Consider the following 15,476-nt stretch of genomic DNA (forward strand, 5'->3'; position numbering starts at 1 on the left):
GTGTTTTAAAATAGAGATGAAAATGTCTGTGAGTGTTTTAAACATGTGCTGTCTTAGAAGTCTCTCTGTCTCCCAAGTTCTTGAAGGCTTATTTCACACCCTTCATGCATTAGAGGGCTACGCTTGTCTGTTGACTCACTGTGTTGGAAGAGTCTGCTGGGAGCCCTACCTGGACCTGGTGCCCTCTGTTCTTATTCAAGCGGGATTGGGCGCTGCAAGCTTTGCCCGCCCTGCCCCCCCCCCCCCCCCCCCCCGCCCCCTGCCCCCTGCCCCGTGAAGATGTTTTAATGATGTTGATAACGTTTGCACTTGCTGAAGTAACTTATTTAAATACTTATTAGCAGTTTATCACTCAAATAGTTGTTTGGGACTATGGTAAGTGTAAAACAAAAAGGGAAGTTGTAATTAGCACCCAACCTTATTTAATGTTGTCCCTATATATTTAATTTTGGAGAATGTGTTCTTTATAGTTTCACTAAAGTTTAGCTTCTTTGATTTTTAGAATCTGATGTTATTTCTAGTTATTTTTTAAGAGCATATCACATAGATTCAAACAGTACCTAGGTCGAAATTAACTCATAAGTTTGATTCTTTTTTTAAAGTTTTTATTTTATGGCAGTAAGAACACTTAACAAGAGATCTAACCTCTTTTTTTTTTTTAATGTTTATTTTTGAGAGAGAGAGAGAGAGAGAGAGAGAGAGAGAGAGAGACAGAGAAAGCGTGCACAAGCAGGGGCAGAGAGAGGGAGACACTGAATTTGAAACAGGCTGCAGGCTCTGAGCTGTCAGCACAGAGCCAATGTGGAGCTCCCACTCATAAACCGTGAGATCATGACCTGAGCCAAAGTTGGATGCTTAACAGACAGAGCCATCCAGGTGCCCCTCATAAGTTTTATTCTTAAACGTAGAAGAGTAAATAAAGGTAAATGTAAGTAAACGTAAATGTAAGTAAATGTAAAAGATTCTGGCATTAAAGACATAAGAGCTCACTTTCCCCTAATAATTTGGAGTATTTGCCTAATTAATGCAAAATATGCTCCTGGTTCTCTGTGGATATAATTATCATCACCAACTTGATACAAGTTTTTATATATCTGTTTTTCAGCACTTTTATCTACAAAGAAACTATGTGAGTTGATCATGAAATGTTGGCTGAATAGAAAGTGATGTGATAAATAAATGGATAGGTAATTGGGTAGGAGAGTTATTTTAAAAATTCATATTAGTAAATACTGGACCTTGATTTGCATAAGACTTGCAAACTCTGGGTTAGATGATGGTTACCTATTATTTTTTTATTATTGCAGTTTTTTTTTTTAAGATTTTGGTTTTTAAAGCAGTCTCTACACCCAACGTAGTTGCACGTTCCACCGACTGAGCCATGTGCCCCAATAGTTACCTATTAGTAAAATAGTGTGTCATTCAGTAGTGCTAAAAACTGAGAAGTATTTTATGTTCAATGTACTAATTCTGATATCACATACATTTCAGAATATAAATCATAATTTCCTTTAAAAAAAAGAAAAAGGGGGGGCGCCTGGGTGGCTCAGTCGGTTAAGCATCCGACTTCGGCTCAGGTCATGATCTCACAGTCCGTGAGTTCGAGCCCCTCATCGGGCTCTGTGCTGACAGCTCAGAGCCTGGAACCTGCTTCAGATTCTGTGTCTCCCTCTCTCTCTGACTCTCCCTTGTTCATGCTCTGTCTCCCTCTGTCTCAAAAATAAATAAACATTAAAAAAAAATTTAAAAAAAAGAAAAAAGGGCATGCTATTAATGCTTAACCAGGGCAGTAAGAGTACTTGTGAAGTAAGGATTTTGTTGGGAAACCAGGACTTGTGGGAAAGAACATTTTGATTTGGTTTAGTATGATTTGAAAGTGTGTGGTGGAACCCAGAGGGCATTTGGAATGTGGACCTGTTGCTAAGAAGCAAGCCCAGGGCTGGAAAAATAAAATTTTGCAGTCAGTAACACAAAAACAGCTTGAGAGTACATCTTTTCGCTCATGAGAGTTGCCAGAGTGTGATTAAGAAGAGGGTAGACATTGGGGCGCCGGGGTGGCTCGGTTGGTTAAGCATCTGACTCTTGATTTTGGCTTAGGTTGTGATCTCATGGTTCATGTGTTGGAGCCCCACATTGGGCTCCACGCTGGTAGTGTGGAGCCTGCTTGGGATTCATATTCTCTCTCTCTCTCTCTCTCTCTCTCTCTCTCTCCCTCTCCCTCCCCCCCTCCCCCCGCTCCTCCCCCGTTCTCTCTCTCTGTCTCAAAATAAATAAATAAACTTAAAAAATAAAAAGAAGAGGCTAGATATTAACTACCTATAGTTAGGAGGAGTCATGGAAAGAAATAGAGAATGGGTAGAGAAAGACCCGGGGGAGTGCGTAATGTCAAACTCAAACCACTAGAAATGCCGGTATGGAAACGGCTGTTGTTGGGAAGAGTATCAATTGGTCCGGTTTTTTGGAGGGCAGGTTGGTTCATTCTCTTTAACTAAAAAGTGCATACTTGGGGCGCCTGGGTGGCTCAGTCAGTTGACTGACCGTCAGACTCCGGCTCAGGGCGTGATCTCATGGTTGGTGGGTTCGAGCCCCACGTCAGGCTCGTGCTGACAGCTCAGAGCCTGGAGCCTGCTTCGGAGTTTGTGTCTCCCCCTCTCTCTGCCCCTCACCTGCTCGTGCCCTGTTTCTCTCTCCTCTCAGAAATAAACGTTAAAACGAATAAAAATAAATAATAAAAATTGCATACTTATTGAACTAGAGAGTTCTTCAGTATAGAAGTACTCACATACATGCAAAAAGATGCATATCGAAGTTTGTTGTAGCGATTAGGGACCTGTTAACTGTGGCCCTCCCACACTGCACAATTGTGTGCTGCTGTGAAGTGAGAGAAGCGAGTTGCTATGTGGCATGGACGGTAGATTTCATTTTCATGAATCAAAAATAGAGCGAACCCCAGACACATAAATGTATGTGTTTTTAAGTATTTGTGTGTGTTTGTGTCCATGTGTTGTCAAGGAGAGCCTCGCTTCAGCTTGTTGAATGGAATTGTTTGGATTTCCTGGAGGAACAGGTATTACTCTAGTAATTTAAAAACATTCAAAAAAGCTTCAAAAAGAACTGTGTGTGTGTGTGTGTGTGTGTGTGTGTGTGTGTATTTTAACTCTAGAGATTTTGTTAGGGGGTGCCACTTTGTGACTTGGAAAAGGAAAAGAAGGAGATGGTTTGCTTGAAATTATAACTTTATATTCTGTACAGTAATACAAACCTACCTGTCCTAGGACACTCTGCAAACAAAGCTAACCATACTCAACTAACCCTTGAGTCACTCAGTGTTTGCTTGATTGACTTTTTTTTTTTTTTTTTTTTTTTGACATTTTGACACTGGGGTGAGCTAAATTGTTTGATGTGAATGATATTACTAGATAATGCTGTAGAAACGCATGTTGGCTTGATAGAATCTAGGCAGATCTCATAGTTTTTGTTAGATGAATGTTACCTTTAAACTTTCATGTAAAAATTGCAGTCTCCGTCTCCTTTTGGTGGTCTTGGGGAGTAGTCCCAAACCACTTTCTTTAGAAGAGGTGGCCCAGAGTCTTGGTGGCTGTGACAGAAACAGAGTGGCAGAAAGAGTAAATGCAGTATAGTTGTTGGAAGTTTAGGGTCAGGAGTGGCCTGGGCCCTGTTCAGCTGGTGCCAAGGTCATACTTTCCATTTCCCCTGTGTACCGTTCCGGTCATGGCTCTAATGTTAGTTTAACTAGACTTTCTATTTAATTATAACTGTTAGGGTAAAGTCAGATGTCAGCTCACTTGGCTGCATGCTGAGGCCTGTAGAATATGGAGTGCTTTGCTTCTAACCACATCTGTTGTCTCCTCTCATTATCTGTTAATGGTACTCAACTTGACAGGGTTGTTTTGATAAATGCAGGGTGTTCTAAAACATGGAGCTGGAATTCACATGGAATGGATCTCAGGACAAAAGGAACAAAAAAGAGAAGGCCAGGGCGAAATCTTGTGGGAACCAAGGAGGGCCGTGTGGAATGTTGAAAATAACAATGAGGATTAATTTGGAGATGAGGGTGGGGTATATCTAATACTTCTAATTCATCTCACACATTCTTTCTTGCACCTTTTCAGGTGCTTCTATGCACAACTTGTGAGAAATTGTTATTCTTATTGTAGTAACTCCCATTTTTCATCTATAGATCTCCTAATTTATAAGAGGGTTTAAAATGAATACTCGTTTGAGGAGTTGGAGAGGGTGATTTTGTAACGTTCTGTCACTGACTGGCAGTCCTCAGGTCAAAAGAACTCCTAGGAAGGCTTTCATGTCAGGGAAATAGAGGTCTTTTAGAGACAGAAAAAAAATGAAAAGAAAGAAAAGTTCAGTGTGAAAGAGAGGTGAGGATTATCTCGCTGCCCCAGCAGAATTTTGCTTCTGCATCAGAGAAGCATCAAGACAAACCAGTGTACTGTGTGCTTTCACGTTTTTACATTCTGTTTATATTGCTCTCTGTATATGAGATTTAGTAATGTATCCAGCATACCCACTGCTGTTTGCTTCTTTCCTAAATGCCAGATAAGTAGAGAAAGAATTTGGCTTGAATAAATTAATGATGGCTTCTGTACCTCATTAACTCTTTAAAAAAAAAAAAGTGTACCTTTCAAATGGCACCCTGGTTAGGGTCTCAATGTTTTTAATGAGTTACCTCGGACACAATTATTTATATCTCTCTATATAAAGCAGGGATCAAAATCTTCCTTTTACCAGACTTTTCAAGGTTAATAAAAGAACTCCTATTTGTTGTAGAGATGCTACTTATCTGTGAGAGGCTTCTTTGAGCCAAGAACTATGCAGAGAATATGCAAAATGAGTAAAACGGGATTGTTGCTCTCAGTTCACTTATTCATCCCACAAATCTGTATGCTCAACACTCCGGTATTTGATAATGAGCAAACATGTAGAACTTTCCCTAATGGAACTTGCGGTCTAGAGGGGTCTACGAACATTAATCAGAAAATCACACCAATGAATTAGAAACGGAGATGTGCTCTTCAGGAGAGGAACACAGTTCTCCGGGAACTTAGAACAAAGGAAGTTGACCTAGAGTAGGGCCTCAAGGGAAGCTTCTCTGGCAAAGTGATGTTTGACCTGAGGTTTGAAGGAGGAGTAGGCTTTAAACTGTGTGTCTGTGGTGGGGAGCAGGGAGAATCTCGTGCTCTACTGGGAAGAAGCAGTCATGGTGTGTGGTGGAAATCGTGGTACCTTGGGGAATTTGAAAGGCTGGCATAATGAGAGGTGGGGGACGGGGAGGGGATGCGACACAAGGACAAAAGAACAGAAGTATCATGAAGTGCAGTCAAAGCATTTAGAATCCCTGACAGACTAGGTACAGTATGAACTCAGGTTGTTCTCACCAGCCCTTTACAGCTCGGTGTAACCCAGCGGTTTTTTAAAGGGTCTGCAGGAAAAACAACCCTCTCCAGGCCCTGTTTGTGTCTAGATCTAGCTGGTTAGAAAATTGGAAGTGGGTCTGAGTACAGGAGTGGCTTTTGTAGCTAGGCTTCAGGGTCGATTTCATGGCTGACATGTATGGAGTGATCTCAGAGCACCTTGGTTATGAAGCAGATTTTCATCCGCAGCCCCCCGCCCCCCCATGGTCTCAGTGAGGAATGGAGGGTGTTTAGTGGGGCTTGTAGTAGAGCCACGCTTGTGCTGTGTAGACCACCTCTGATTTGTATGATCACAGCCACCTTTCAGGGCAGTAGAGGTATCATGCTTCATCAGTTCTTGCTCTCAGTATGTGGACGGTGTTAGTGGTTCTAGGTGCTGTTTCTGTCTCCTGTAGAATAACTTGATTTTTCTTTAAGAGAAATCAACAGAATGATGCTTAAATAGCAAACGGGCATATCACTTTGGTTATCTGTGCCAGCAAGGCAGGACCCCCGGGTTCTCTCTATGCAGCCTCCTCTTGCCCCCTTTGAGAGACTTTGGTCTTACCATTTTGTCTCAATCTCTGACTATTGGTAAGAAGGTACCTAATAATTCAGTGACTTTATTGGGCTTTGGAAAGTCAAATAACCTTTAGGAAGCTATTTCCGATTCCAGTGAAACTTGCCTGGAAGGCAAAAGGTATACTATTAAAGATACCCAAAGAGATCATTTTAAATTTTGAGCTTATAACTTGCAAATTTGAGTTGACAGTGAGTTTAATACTTTTAATACTTTAAATTCATATGCTGTGGGAACGTGTTTTTAAGAATTTGCTATGGACTGTCTTATTTGAGACAAAAATGGTCTTGACCATTAACTACCATAAATGTAGTTTAATGTTAATAAATTTTAGAAGGAAGGTGTATGTTTACCAGATTAGGAGTGGGGAGGAAACTAACTTGAAATTAACAGTGGGTAATTCTGTTTAGATGCACATAACAACGGAATTAATGAGGCATCTGGGGTGGGTTATACGTTTATTTAAGGCCACATGGCCAAGAATATGCATTTGTTTTGCTTCCTTATTAGGTGGATTTCAGTCAAGCCTAATTGAAGAAATGCCTTGTCTAGCAGAGGGAACTTTGTTTTCTTGGTGAAAAAGGATTGGAGAGAAGAGAGTTTTAAACAAATGACTTAGAATTCCTAAAGCCTGTAAGGAAAATTGGGGTCAGAAATGTTGACACCAAACAATGCTTCTTTCTCCTGTGCATCTTTGAAACAAATGTTCTGCATGCCTGTGATTGTTGGTTATTTCATCTGCATTTGTTAGACGTCAGAGGTGGTTGGCATTAATATTCCTGGCAGAAGCAGAGGCAGCTCTAGGATGTGTGAACTGCTGATCACTCACGGGGATGCGCTGCCTCTTTAATATCTTGCTTGCAGATGCATTTTCTAGCTGACCACGCTATTAAGAGCTGCCATCAATCACGCAGCCTCCCAGTTCCGGCTGTCGGGAGGGGCGGAGGACGAGCGGAGAGGGGAGGCTGGCCAAGCTAGGAAGGAGATAAAATTGCAGTCGGTGGCTTTTGTGTGTGCGCGCGCCCGCGCCCGCGCCCGCGCTCGCGCTCGCGGCGGCGGCGGCAGCAGGCAAGGGCGCGCGCGGAGCAGTCCGGGATCCAGCTCGGGTTTTTCCTGCCGCCGCCGCTGCCTCCGCGGGGTGGCTGCTCTTTCTCTCCCGGCGTCTGGGTCACTGGCATGTGGCAGTGTTGGCCCAGCCGCCAGGGCTGAAGGATCGCGAGCCGGAGCAGCGGCCGCATCCCCCCAGCCGCGGGCGGGGCCCCGTGCGGCCACCTCCCGGAGCCACCGAGCTGGGGGGAAATGAGCCCGTGCAGCGCTGTCCTGAGACCGCCTGGGCCTCCTTTTGTTTAGCAAGTGCATTTCACGCCCCGAGTCCCTGCCCGCCCCGCCCCTGCCCGCGGGCCTGAGTTTGCGGGGCCCTGCGCCGGAGGAGGACGAGGCCTGCGGGCTCAGCTCCTGCCGAGACCGGCCGCAGGCAAGTGGCCAGCTCCTCGCGCTGCAAGGGGGACGCGGGTCGCGGGCCAGGAAGTTGGACAAGTGTGGGCACAGGGGCTCTCGGAGGTGGGTGTACCGAGAGTGTTGTAGCTAACCCTGCAAAGATGAACCACTCCGGTGTTAAGAACGATGATGGCTTTCCAGGAATCAGGAATCGGTATTTGCTGTGTCCCATGGCATTTTTGTTGGGCTTACTGTTTTTTTTAATCGCTGAAACTCTAGAGATCCCAATTAAATAAACCAATTGAGAAACACCATTTAGGGCAGAGAAAACACTATTTTAAAAAGACGTGTCTGTGTATGTTTTTGTCTTTTCTGTGAGGAAAGTGTTAATTGAAGATGAGCAAAGTGTTATCCAGTAGTCACTGATGAGAAACTTGTGGAGTAATTTTCAGTGTAAGAATATAATGAATTTGATGGACCTGATTATAAATAATTTTGGGCTACATAAGTGACAAATACAATTTGTTTCTGGGACCAGAACACTAACGTTTTGCCAGACTAGCTAAAATGCAGACATAGTTTTGAAAAAGATGGCTTTAAATTTAAATTGTTAAAATTGTTTCGGTTTGAGGAGCTGGCTTCCCGCCCCTTCCCCTTGTTTACTTGGCTCTCCTGGAAGCTCTGGGGAGACCTGCTTGACCACTTTCTGTTTGCTGAGACTTGTGTTACTTTGTCTTACTCTCAGTTTTTAGGCTTTCCTGGGGCACGTGTGCCTGCTCTCCTTGGGGCATTGTTTGGCAGGAGGCCTCCTCTCAGCCATACGGAAATTTAAAAAAAAATGGTATGTGAATTAATGTGGGGGGTCAGCAGAAATTAATTTTTCCCTTTGAAATTGTGTTTGTGTGCTTTCAGATTGAGACCCTAAATTAATGTTTCAGGACAGAGTTTACAAAGTCCATAAAATTCTGTGCCAAAATTACTATATTGAGGTTTTCTCCTCTCTCTCTCCCTCCCTCCCTCCCTCCCTCCCTCCCTTCCTTCCTTCCTTCCTTCCTTCCTTCCTTCCTTCCCCCCCTTCTCTCCCTTCCCCTCCTTCCCCCTCCTTCCTCTCCTTCCCCCCCTTCCCCCTCCTTCCCCCTCCTTCCCTTCCTCTGTATTTCTGGCTAGGAACTCCACATTTAAAGTAGACATGATTTGAAACCTTACAGATGGGAACAATATCCCATGTAAGCCTGTTGATCTGTGGGCAATTATTTCCAGATGCACAACCAAGTCCACATTTTTATGCATGTGTTAGATTTGAGCTCTAAGAGGCACTTGCCTTTCTGAATATTTACATTGCCTAATAAAATAACACAAGGCAGACATTTTAGAGACTTAACAGAAACTTGACAATAGTGTGGGAGCAGCAGTTAGAAGCTTGTATTTGTTTTTTTTCAACTCTGTAATTTAGTAGTGTTTAAAGTATTTTATAAAGATCTCTGGGACCAGTGAAAGGTGGTTTTCAGGCCAGAGCACTTGAGTGCTCATTGTACTCTGGCAGGCCCTGGCGCTTGGCAGGCGGCGCTTGAAATGTTATTTGATCTGGTTGCGAGATAGAATTGACTAAGGTTACACTTTTCCTTCCCCTGGCTGGTGAAGGCGATGCCTCAATGTAGTGTTCAGGGACTTATTTAAAGACTTAACCTACATTCATTCACTGTAGGAAGGGTTCCAGAAAGAGGCTATTTAAATTTTTGTCTTGTTTTTTTGTGGTTTTGCATTTATGAATTGAGGCGAGAGCTGACGTAATGTATGTACCACTTCCTTTGTGTGTGTATGTTTTTTTGTTTTTTTTTTTTATAGCCAGTGTTCCTATAGGATACGTTCCAGTCCGCGTGGTTGTGATTATTTCTGAAATGCTTGAATGTATACATATTCCAGATTCAGGTAACTTCAGCTGTGTGCCAGTTTATTGTTTACATTGTGTATGGGGGAGGTGAAGAGTGTCACCCTGTCAGTAAGGGTCAGGGAATTGCCTGTGTATTATGCAGACGAGCTTTTCGTTTCAATTACTGCAACTGTGTACAGCTGTTAGGTCAGAAATCATTGGCCGCCCCTCCAGGGTGGTTTTATCTTACACCGGAGGTTTTATGGACTTGTCTGGCTGTGTTCCTTGATCCCTCTCCCCTTGCCACTATGCTTGCTTTTAAGCAAATGATAGAACAAGACAGGCTTTTGTTTACTCATGAAGTAGTTTACTTGCTGGAGATCTATTTTGGGTTTTGAGGAAATTGGTAAAACATGTAATTTATTAGTAGGTATGACATTTACTATTCTTTTCCAAGGTCAGAGGGTTTTGTTTGCAATTGTGTAGTCTGAGTAGCCAGTGGAACCATCCATTTTAAAATGACATAGGAAGCCGGTATTTGAAACTCCGTCTCTCTCTCTTTCTCCCCCCCCCCCCCCCCCCACTCACACACACACACACACCCCCACCCCCACCCACCCACCCACCCAGCCACCCCTACCTGGTTTTTATTTGCTATTCTGGGGTTAGTTTGTAAAACAGTAATAACATGGCTAAACTGTTTCTCCCTGTCTCTTACCTCTTCTTACATTGTAACCAATGGACTGAGGGAGCCATTGACTAACAGCAGCTTGGCCAAGAACTGGGTAATTAATAGAAGGGTTTAGAAATGTCTGTCCAGGGACACGTGTGACCACCTTTAAATTTTAAAATGAGTTTTTGGCTCCACGTTATTGGTAATTATTTCAGATTGAGTAGCTTTGAGTGTTAGAATATAGGACTGTGACAAAGCCAGCCTTTTCTGGTCATAAAATAGATTTCGATGTGCATGACACATTTTTTTTTCTCAGTGGTCTGGTCTCCTTACTGTCTGCCTCTGTCTTGAGGAAATACTCACCATCACAGGCTTCTAAGACTGTTCCCTGTGTTTCTTAAAAAGGAGCAAAAGCCACAAGCAAAATGGACTGAAATCTGTTTATACATAGAGCCTTTTCCAGAGCCCCAGTTACTGATAGTGGAACAAGGAGATGTGTTGTTGGGAGGACTGCTGGAGCTGGGGAAGGGAGGTTGGCGTAGGCGGAAGTATTTTTTAACCCTTTGGAGAAATGGGTCCTTCTCAAAATTACCTGGAATGAGGAAAGAGAGTGCAGCATTTTCTAAAAAATATGCTAATTTCAGTTAGCCTATCTAGAAAATGTTTTCTTTAATTAAAAGAAATGAAAATGTTTAGATTGACAACAGCAACTGCCGAATCCAGGGAAAAATGGAAGTATCCTAGATCTAAACAGGTTATTTCAAAAGTTCATTCGTAAATTCATTTTTTTTGAGACCATATTTTTTGAATCCAAATTTATTAATGGTGATTAGGGTCATAGAAGTGCCCTCCAAAATCTATTCAAAAATCCTTGATATAGATGATATATATTTGTAATGGAAATAAAACAATAATGTTGGCATTTAATTAGCAGAAAAAGCGTAGTTGTACTCAATGTTTAATGCTATACGTGGAGCTCTGCTGGTCTGATGAATCAATTTTTTAAGTACAGCTTGGTGGTTAATAGCTGGGCTGCCTGAGTTCAGTTCCGAGCTTTACTGCTTACTCACTGTGAGACTTATATAATATGTTACTTAGCCTCTTTGTGACCAGGAGGAAAATGATCAGTCTATTTCAGAGGGTTGTGCAAAATTCTTAGGAATATGCCTGGCACATAATAACAGCTAATACTTAATATAGTGAGCACTAATTCTGCTCTAGGTACTGTTTTAGTTGCTAAACAAAAAAGAACGAAGCCCCTTAGAGCACTTACATTCCAATGGAGGAAGACAATACAAATTAAAGGGAACATGAGGATTCCGTGCAAAGATAGAACTTTTGGTCATGGTAGTGATTTTTAGAAGCTGAATATGGGAAGTTTAACATCACCCTTTAAAGCACCAGTTTTCTTTCTTGATAAAATGTGTCTCATACAACTAGATGGTGTATTAGCTTGCAGGTGGAATAAAGGCAGAACAGACTTTTTTTGGTAAAGGAAAAAAATGGGACAGCAAAAACTTTAAAGATTGTGATTTGTCAGTTTAAGTGTTCAACAGTAGAAGACGAATGTTGACTTATGCCCATTCATAAAAGGAAATATTATGCAACCATGAGTTGAGCATCCGACTCTTGATTTTGGCCCAGGTCATGACCCCAGGGTCCTGAGAGTGGAGCCTGCTTGAGATCTCTCCCTCCCCCCACCCTCTCTCTCTCTCTCCCCCTCTCTCTCCCTCTCCCTCCCTCTCCCTCCCTCTCCCTCCCTCTCCCTCCCTCTCCCTCCCTCTCCCTCCCTCTCCCTCCCTCTCCCTCTCTCTCCCTCTCTCTCCCTCCCTCCCCCTCCCTCTCCCTCTCTCCCCTCCTCTCCCTCTTTCCCTCTCTCTCTCTCCCCCTCCCTCCCTTCCCCTTTCCCTCTTTCTTCCTCTCTCTCCTTCTTCTTCTCCTGCCCCCTCCCCCACTTGCTCACTCTCTTTAAAATTAAAAAAACATCATCATGATATGAAGAAGCCTTAATGTAAATCCCTGTAGAAAGCCATAGAAGCCAAACTGTTTATGCATCGTGATTCCAAACTCTGTGTACAGCCAAATGTATTCACAGAGGTTAAGAAAAAAGGTTAGAAACAGACCAAATGATAACAGTGCTAATCTTTAGATGATGGAATTATGAATAATAACTTCATTTCCTTAGTATTGTTCTGTCTTTGCATACATTATTTAATCTTCGCAGGTTTAAATTCCTCTTAGGTGCATACTAGGTAGCTGAAGTTGATAGATTAAGCAGTTTGACCAAGGCCTCTCAGCTAGTGCGTGGGGAGGCCAGGATTCCAAGCCAAACCCTGACTCTATTCTTAATTTGACCAACTCTCATCCTAGGAGAGGTGACCTTTGTTAAAGGGCCTCCCTGGCCCTCTCCCCCACAGATGTGGCTCACATGGCTTTGAGATGTATCTATGCAAACCAGAGAGCACTCACTGAATCTCACGTAGGAGCTAGTGCTGAGGTCATGCGTGCACGTATAGTTACTAGAAAAGAAGAGCCAACATGCTGGCAAGAGGAAGAAATGGAAGAACAACTTGAGAGAAGGAGGTCTGAAAGGTACAGACGAAAAGTGCTTCTAAGTGGGCGGTGACAGGACACGTGCGTGTTCTAGGTCCTGGACTAGAGAATGAGAACCAGGAAAACTATGCAGGAGTCAGTGGAACCTTTGACAGTTTGGTGACAGCAGAACGCCCAGGAGGTAGAGAGGATGGCCAGTGTTGAAGTGAAACTAGTTTGCCTTTGCTCAGAAAATGTGGAGGAGTTTGGCAGTGAGAGAAGGAGGTGCCAGAAGGTGGCTGGAAGAGGCCGCAGGTTAATCACAGTCATTGGTTGATGTTTTAAAGAGGTTAATGGCAATGGCATTCTGTAGGTAGGATTTTATGATGATTAATGTGACAGTTGTATTCAGGTTTGGGGATAAAATGAGGTAATGGATGTGAATCACTTCAGAAAGTAGAAAACATCTTAATTTCAGAGGATTAGTTAGAAGTACCTAGGAAGAGTTAAAAACTCTTTAAAGTATGGGAAATTCTTTACAAAATTTAAAGTATTTATGCCAGCAAAGATTTGAAATAATCACTTGGTTCCAAAATTGAACAATTAGATCTGTTTCTCTTGTCTTGTTTTCCGTAAACTGAATGAGCTTTTGTAGTTGTGGTTTTAAAAAAAGGGTCAGCTTATATATGACTGGGCTTCAAAGGAACAAAATAGCGTGAATATACTGTGCATCTGAAAGATTGTTTAAGTCAAAAGCCTCCAGATGGTGTGTGCTGCTGTGTTCACAGCTGTATTTACTGCAAGCTCACCAGATTATCTACTAATAATTTAAAAATAGCTGGTTGGAAACAGTGGTATATTCAAGTCTCTGCTGGTTTGGAACCTCAGCAGCAGTAGTGACTTCACTTGTATGCCTTTCGTAAATGCCAGTTGAAATTACTTACTTCCTTTTGCTTTGCCTTCAGGATTTCTTATTTGGGGCAGCTTGTGTGTTGCATAAACAACCAGAGTGCTCATATACAGAGGCAGATAACCAGAATTATAAAAGAATTTTTTTTAGTGTTTATTTAGTGTTTGAGAGAGAGAGCGTGAGGGGGAAGGGCAGAGAGAGAGGGAGACACAGAATCCGAAGCAGGATCCAGGCTCCGAGCTGTCAGCACAGAGCCCAACACCGGGCTTGAACACAGGAACCGTGAGATCGTGACCTGAGCCACAGTCGGACGCTTAATCTACCGAGCCACCCACGTGCCCCAACCAGAATTTTTTAATGTGATCTCTTAGGAGCCAGATTGGAGAACGGCTCTTGATTATCTTTAAAAAATGTTTTTGTTGTTTTACTATCCTTCTGTCTTTTTAAATGGTTTTAAAGTGTTAAATATATTGAGTTGATATCTTACACACATATAACGTTACATAGAGAACTTTCTGTATTTTTTGGAATTACCGACAAATACAACAACAACAAAAAAGCCCTTCAATACTCAAATCTACGCCCCAGGATAAAGGCTTTTTTTTTTCTCTTACAGAGATTTAGTAAATGTTCTTTTGGAAGGACATAAATTACTAAATCTTAAATTTTTTGACCATACATACTATTATTTATTTGCTTAGTAATGCATAAATTAAATGTAAAACAGAGGAAAATAGTTTGAATTTATCTAGGAATTTTAAATATGTGACAGGGCTGGTAAGAAAGGCATACACATTTATTTATTAATTGACTAAAACTGCATGGAAAAACATATCTAGTTTGAACCTTTTGAACAATTATTTTTCTAGTTTTGGTTTTAGATATTTCATTCTTTTGTCTTTTTTTGTGTGTGTAGATATTTAAAAACATTTTTTTAATGTTTTTTTATTTTTGAGAGAGAGAGACAGAGACAGAGAGCAAGCAGAGGAAAGGCAGAGAGAGAGAGAGGGAGACACAGAATCCAAAGCAGGCTCCGGGCTCTGAGCTATCAGCACAGAGCCTGACATGGGGCTTGAATTCGTGAACTGTGAGATCGTGACCTGAGCTGAAGTCAGACGCTTAACTGACTGAGCCACCCAGGTGCCCCTGGATATTTTAATAATTAGGAAAGTTAGGTTGAAGAGTTTTTACCTGTGTATATATTCTTTCTTTTGTTTTTTAATTCCCCCCTTATTTATCCCCTCTTCTTTGATCATCTACCCAGGCAATCTCTTCTTTCATAGGCTGTGCTCTTGCTGCAGAACGTAATTCGCACACTGAATAGGTAAGGGAATACTCAGTCGTGGGATGTTCACCTTTTTTGTTTTTTAAAAACATGTTAGATGTCCATGGGAAGAAGTATATAAATTAATATTCACTCTCAAGTATGTTGGGGACAGAAGCAATTTACGTTTTGATCTTTGAATGGAAAGGAATACTAAAAAGGGCTGAACAAATGTAATGTGCAAAGCAGTTTGGCTTTTTTCGATAGTCATTTTCAGTTTTCTCAACAGGTTTGGGTTGATTGCATAAACATTTGTTACTGGATGAGTAATTTTATTGTATGTGATACATTAAAACATTAAAAGAATTAAAGCCACTATTTAATAAATTCAATTAATAGACTTTATTTTTTAGAATAGTTTTTAGTTTATGGGAGAATTGAGTGGAAAGTACAGCAAGTTCTCATATGCTCCCTCCCATTCAGTTTCCCCTATTATGAACATTTTGCATTAGTGTGGTACATTATTATGGTTGGTGAACCAGTGTTGATAACTTCTTATTAAACTAAGGTCTATAGTTTATATTAGGGTTCAGTCTTCGAGTTGTAAATCCTGTGGATTTTGACAAATGTTTCATAATCTATCTACCATTACAGTATCACACAGTAGTTTCATTGCTCTAAATACACCTTGTGCTCCACCTCATCGTCCCTCCCTCTCTCTCCAAGCCCCTTGCAACCACTGATATATTTGTCTCCATAATTTTGCCCCTTCCAGATGCCA

General features: G+C 41.9%; 1 protein-coding gene across 6 annotated transcripts in view; it reads left to right on the forward strand.

Moving 5' to 3' along the window:
• The window catches only part of RERE (arginine-glutamic acid dipeptide repeats), a 424,018-nt gene that overhangs the window by 111,654 nt on the left and 296,888 nt on the right, over positions 1-15,476 (forward strand). Inside the window, exon 1 of one of the 6 annotated variants that reach the window (XM_078452471.2) lies at positions 7,186-7,569. The exons of 3 other annotated variants lie outside the window; for them this stretch is intronic. The gene's annotated coding sequence lies outside the window, so the exon portion shown is untranslated. Of the gene's footprint in view, positions 1-7,185; positions 7,570-8,191; positions 8,288-15,476 lie in introns of those variants that run through there. 2 more of the 6 variants (XM_078452473.2, XM_078452472.2) reach the window with 2 other exon arrangements.

The sequence above is a fragment of the Panthera onca genome, chromosome C1, assembly GCF_046562875.1.
Source record: "Panthera onca isolate mPanOnc1 chromosome C1, mPanOnc1 haplotype 2, whole genome shotgun sequence".
Lineage (NCBI taxonomy): Eukaryota > Metazoa > Chordata > Mammalia > Carnivora > Felidae > Panthera > Panthera onca.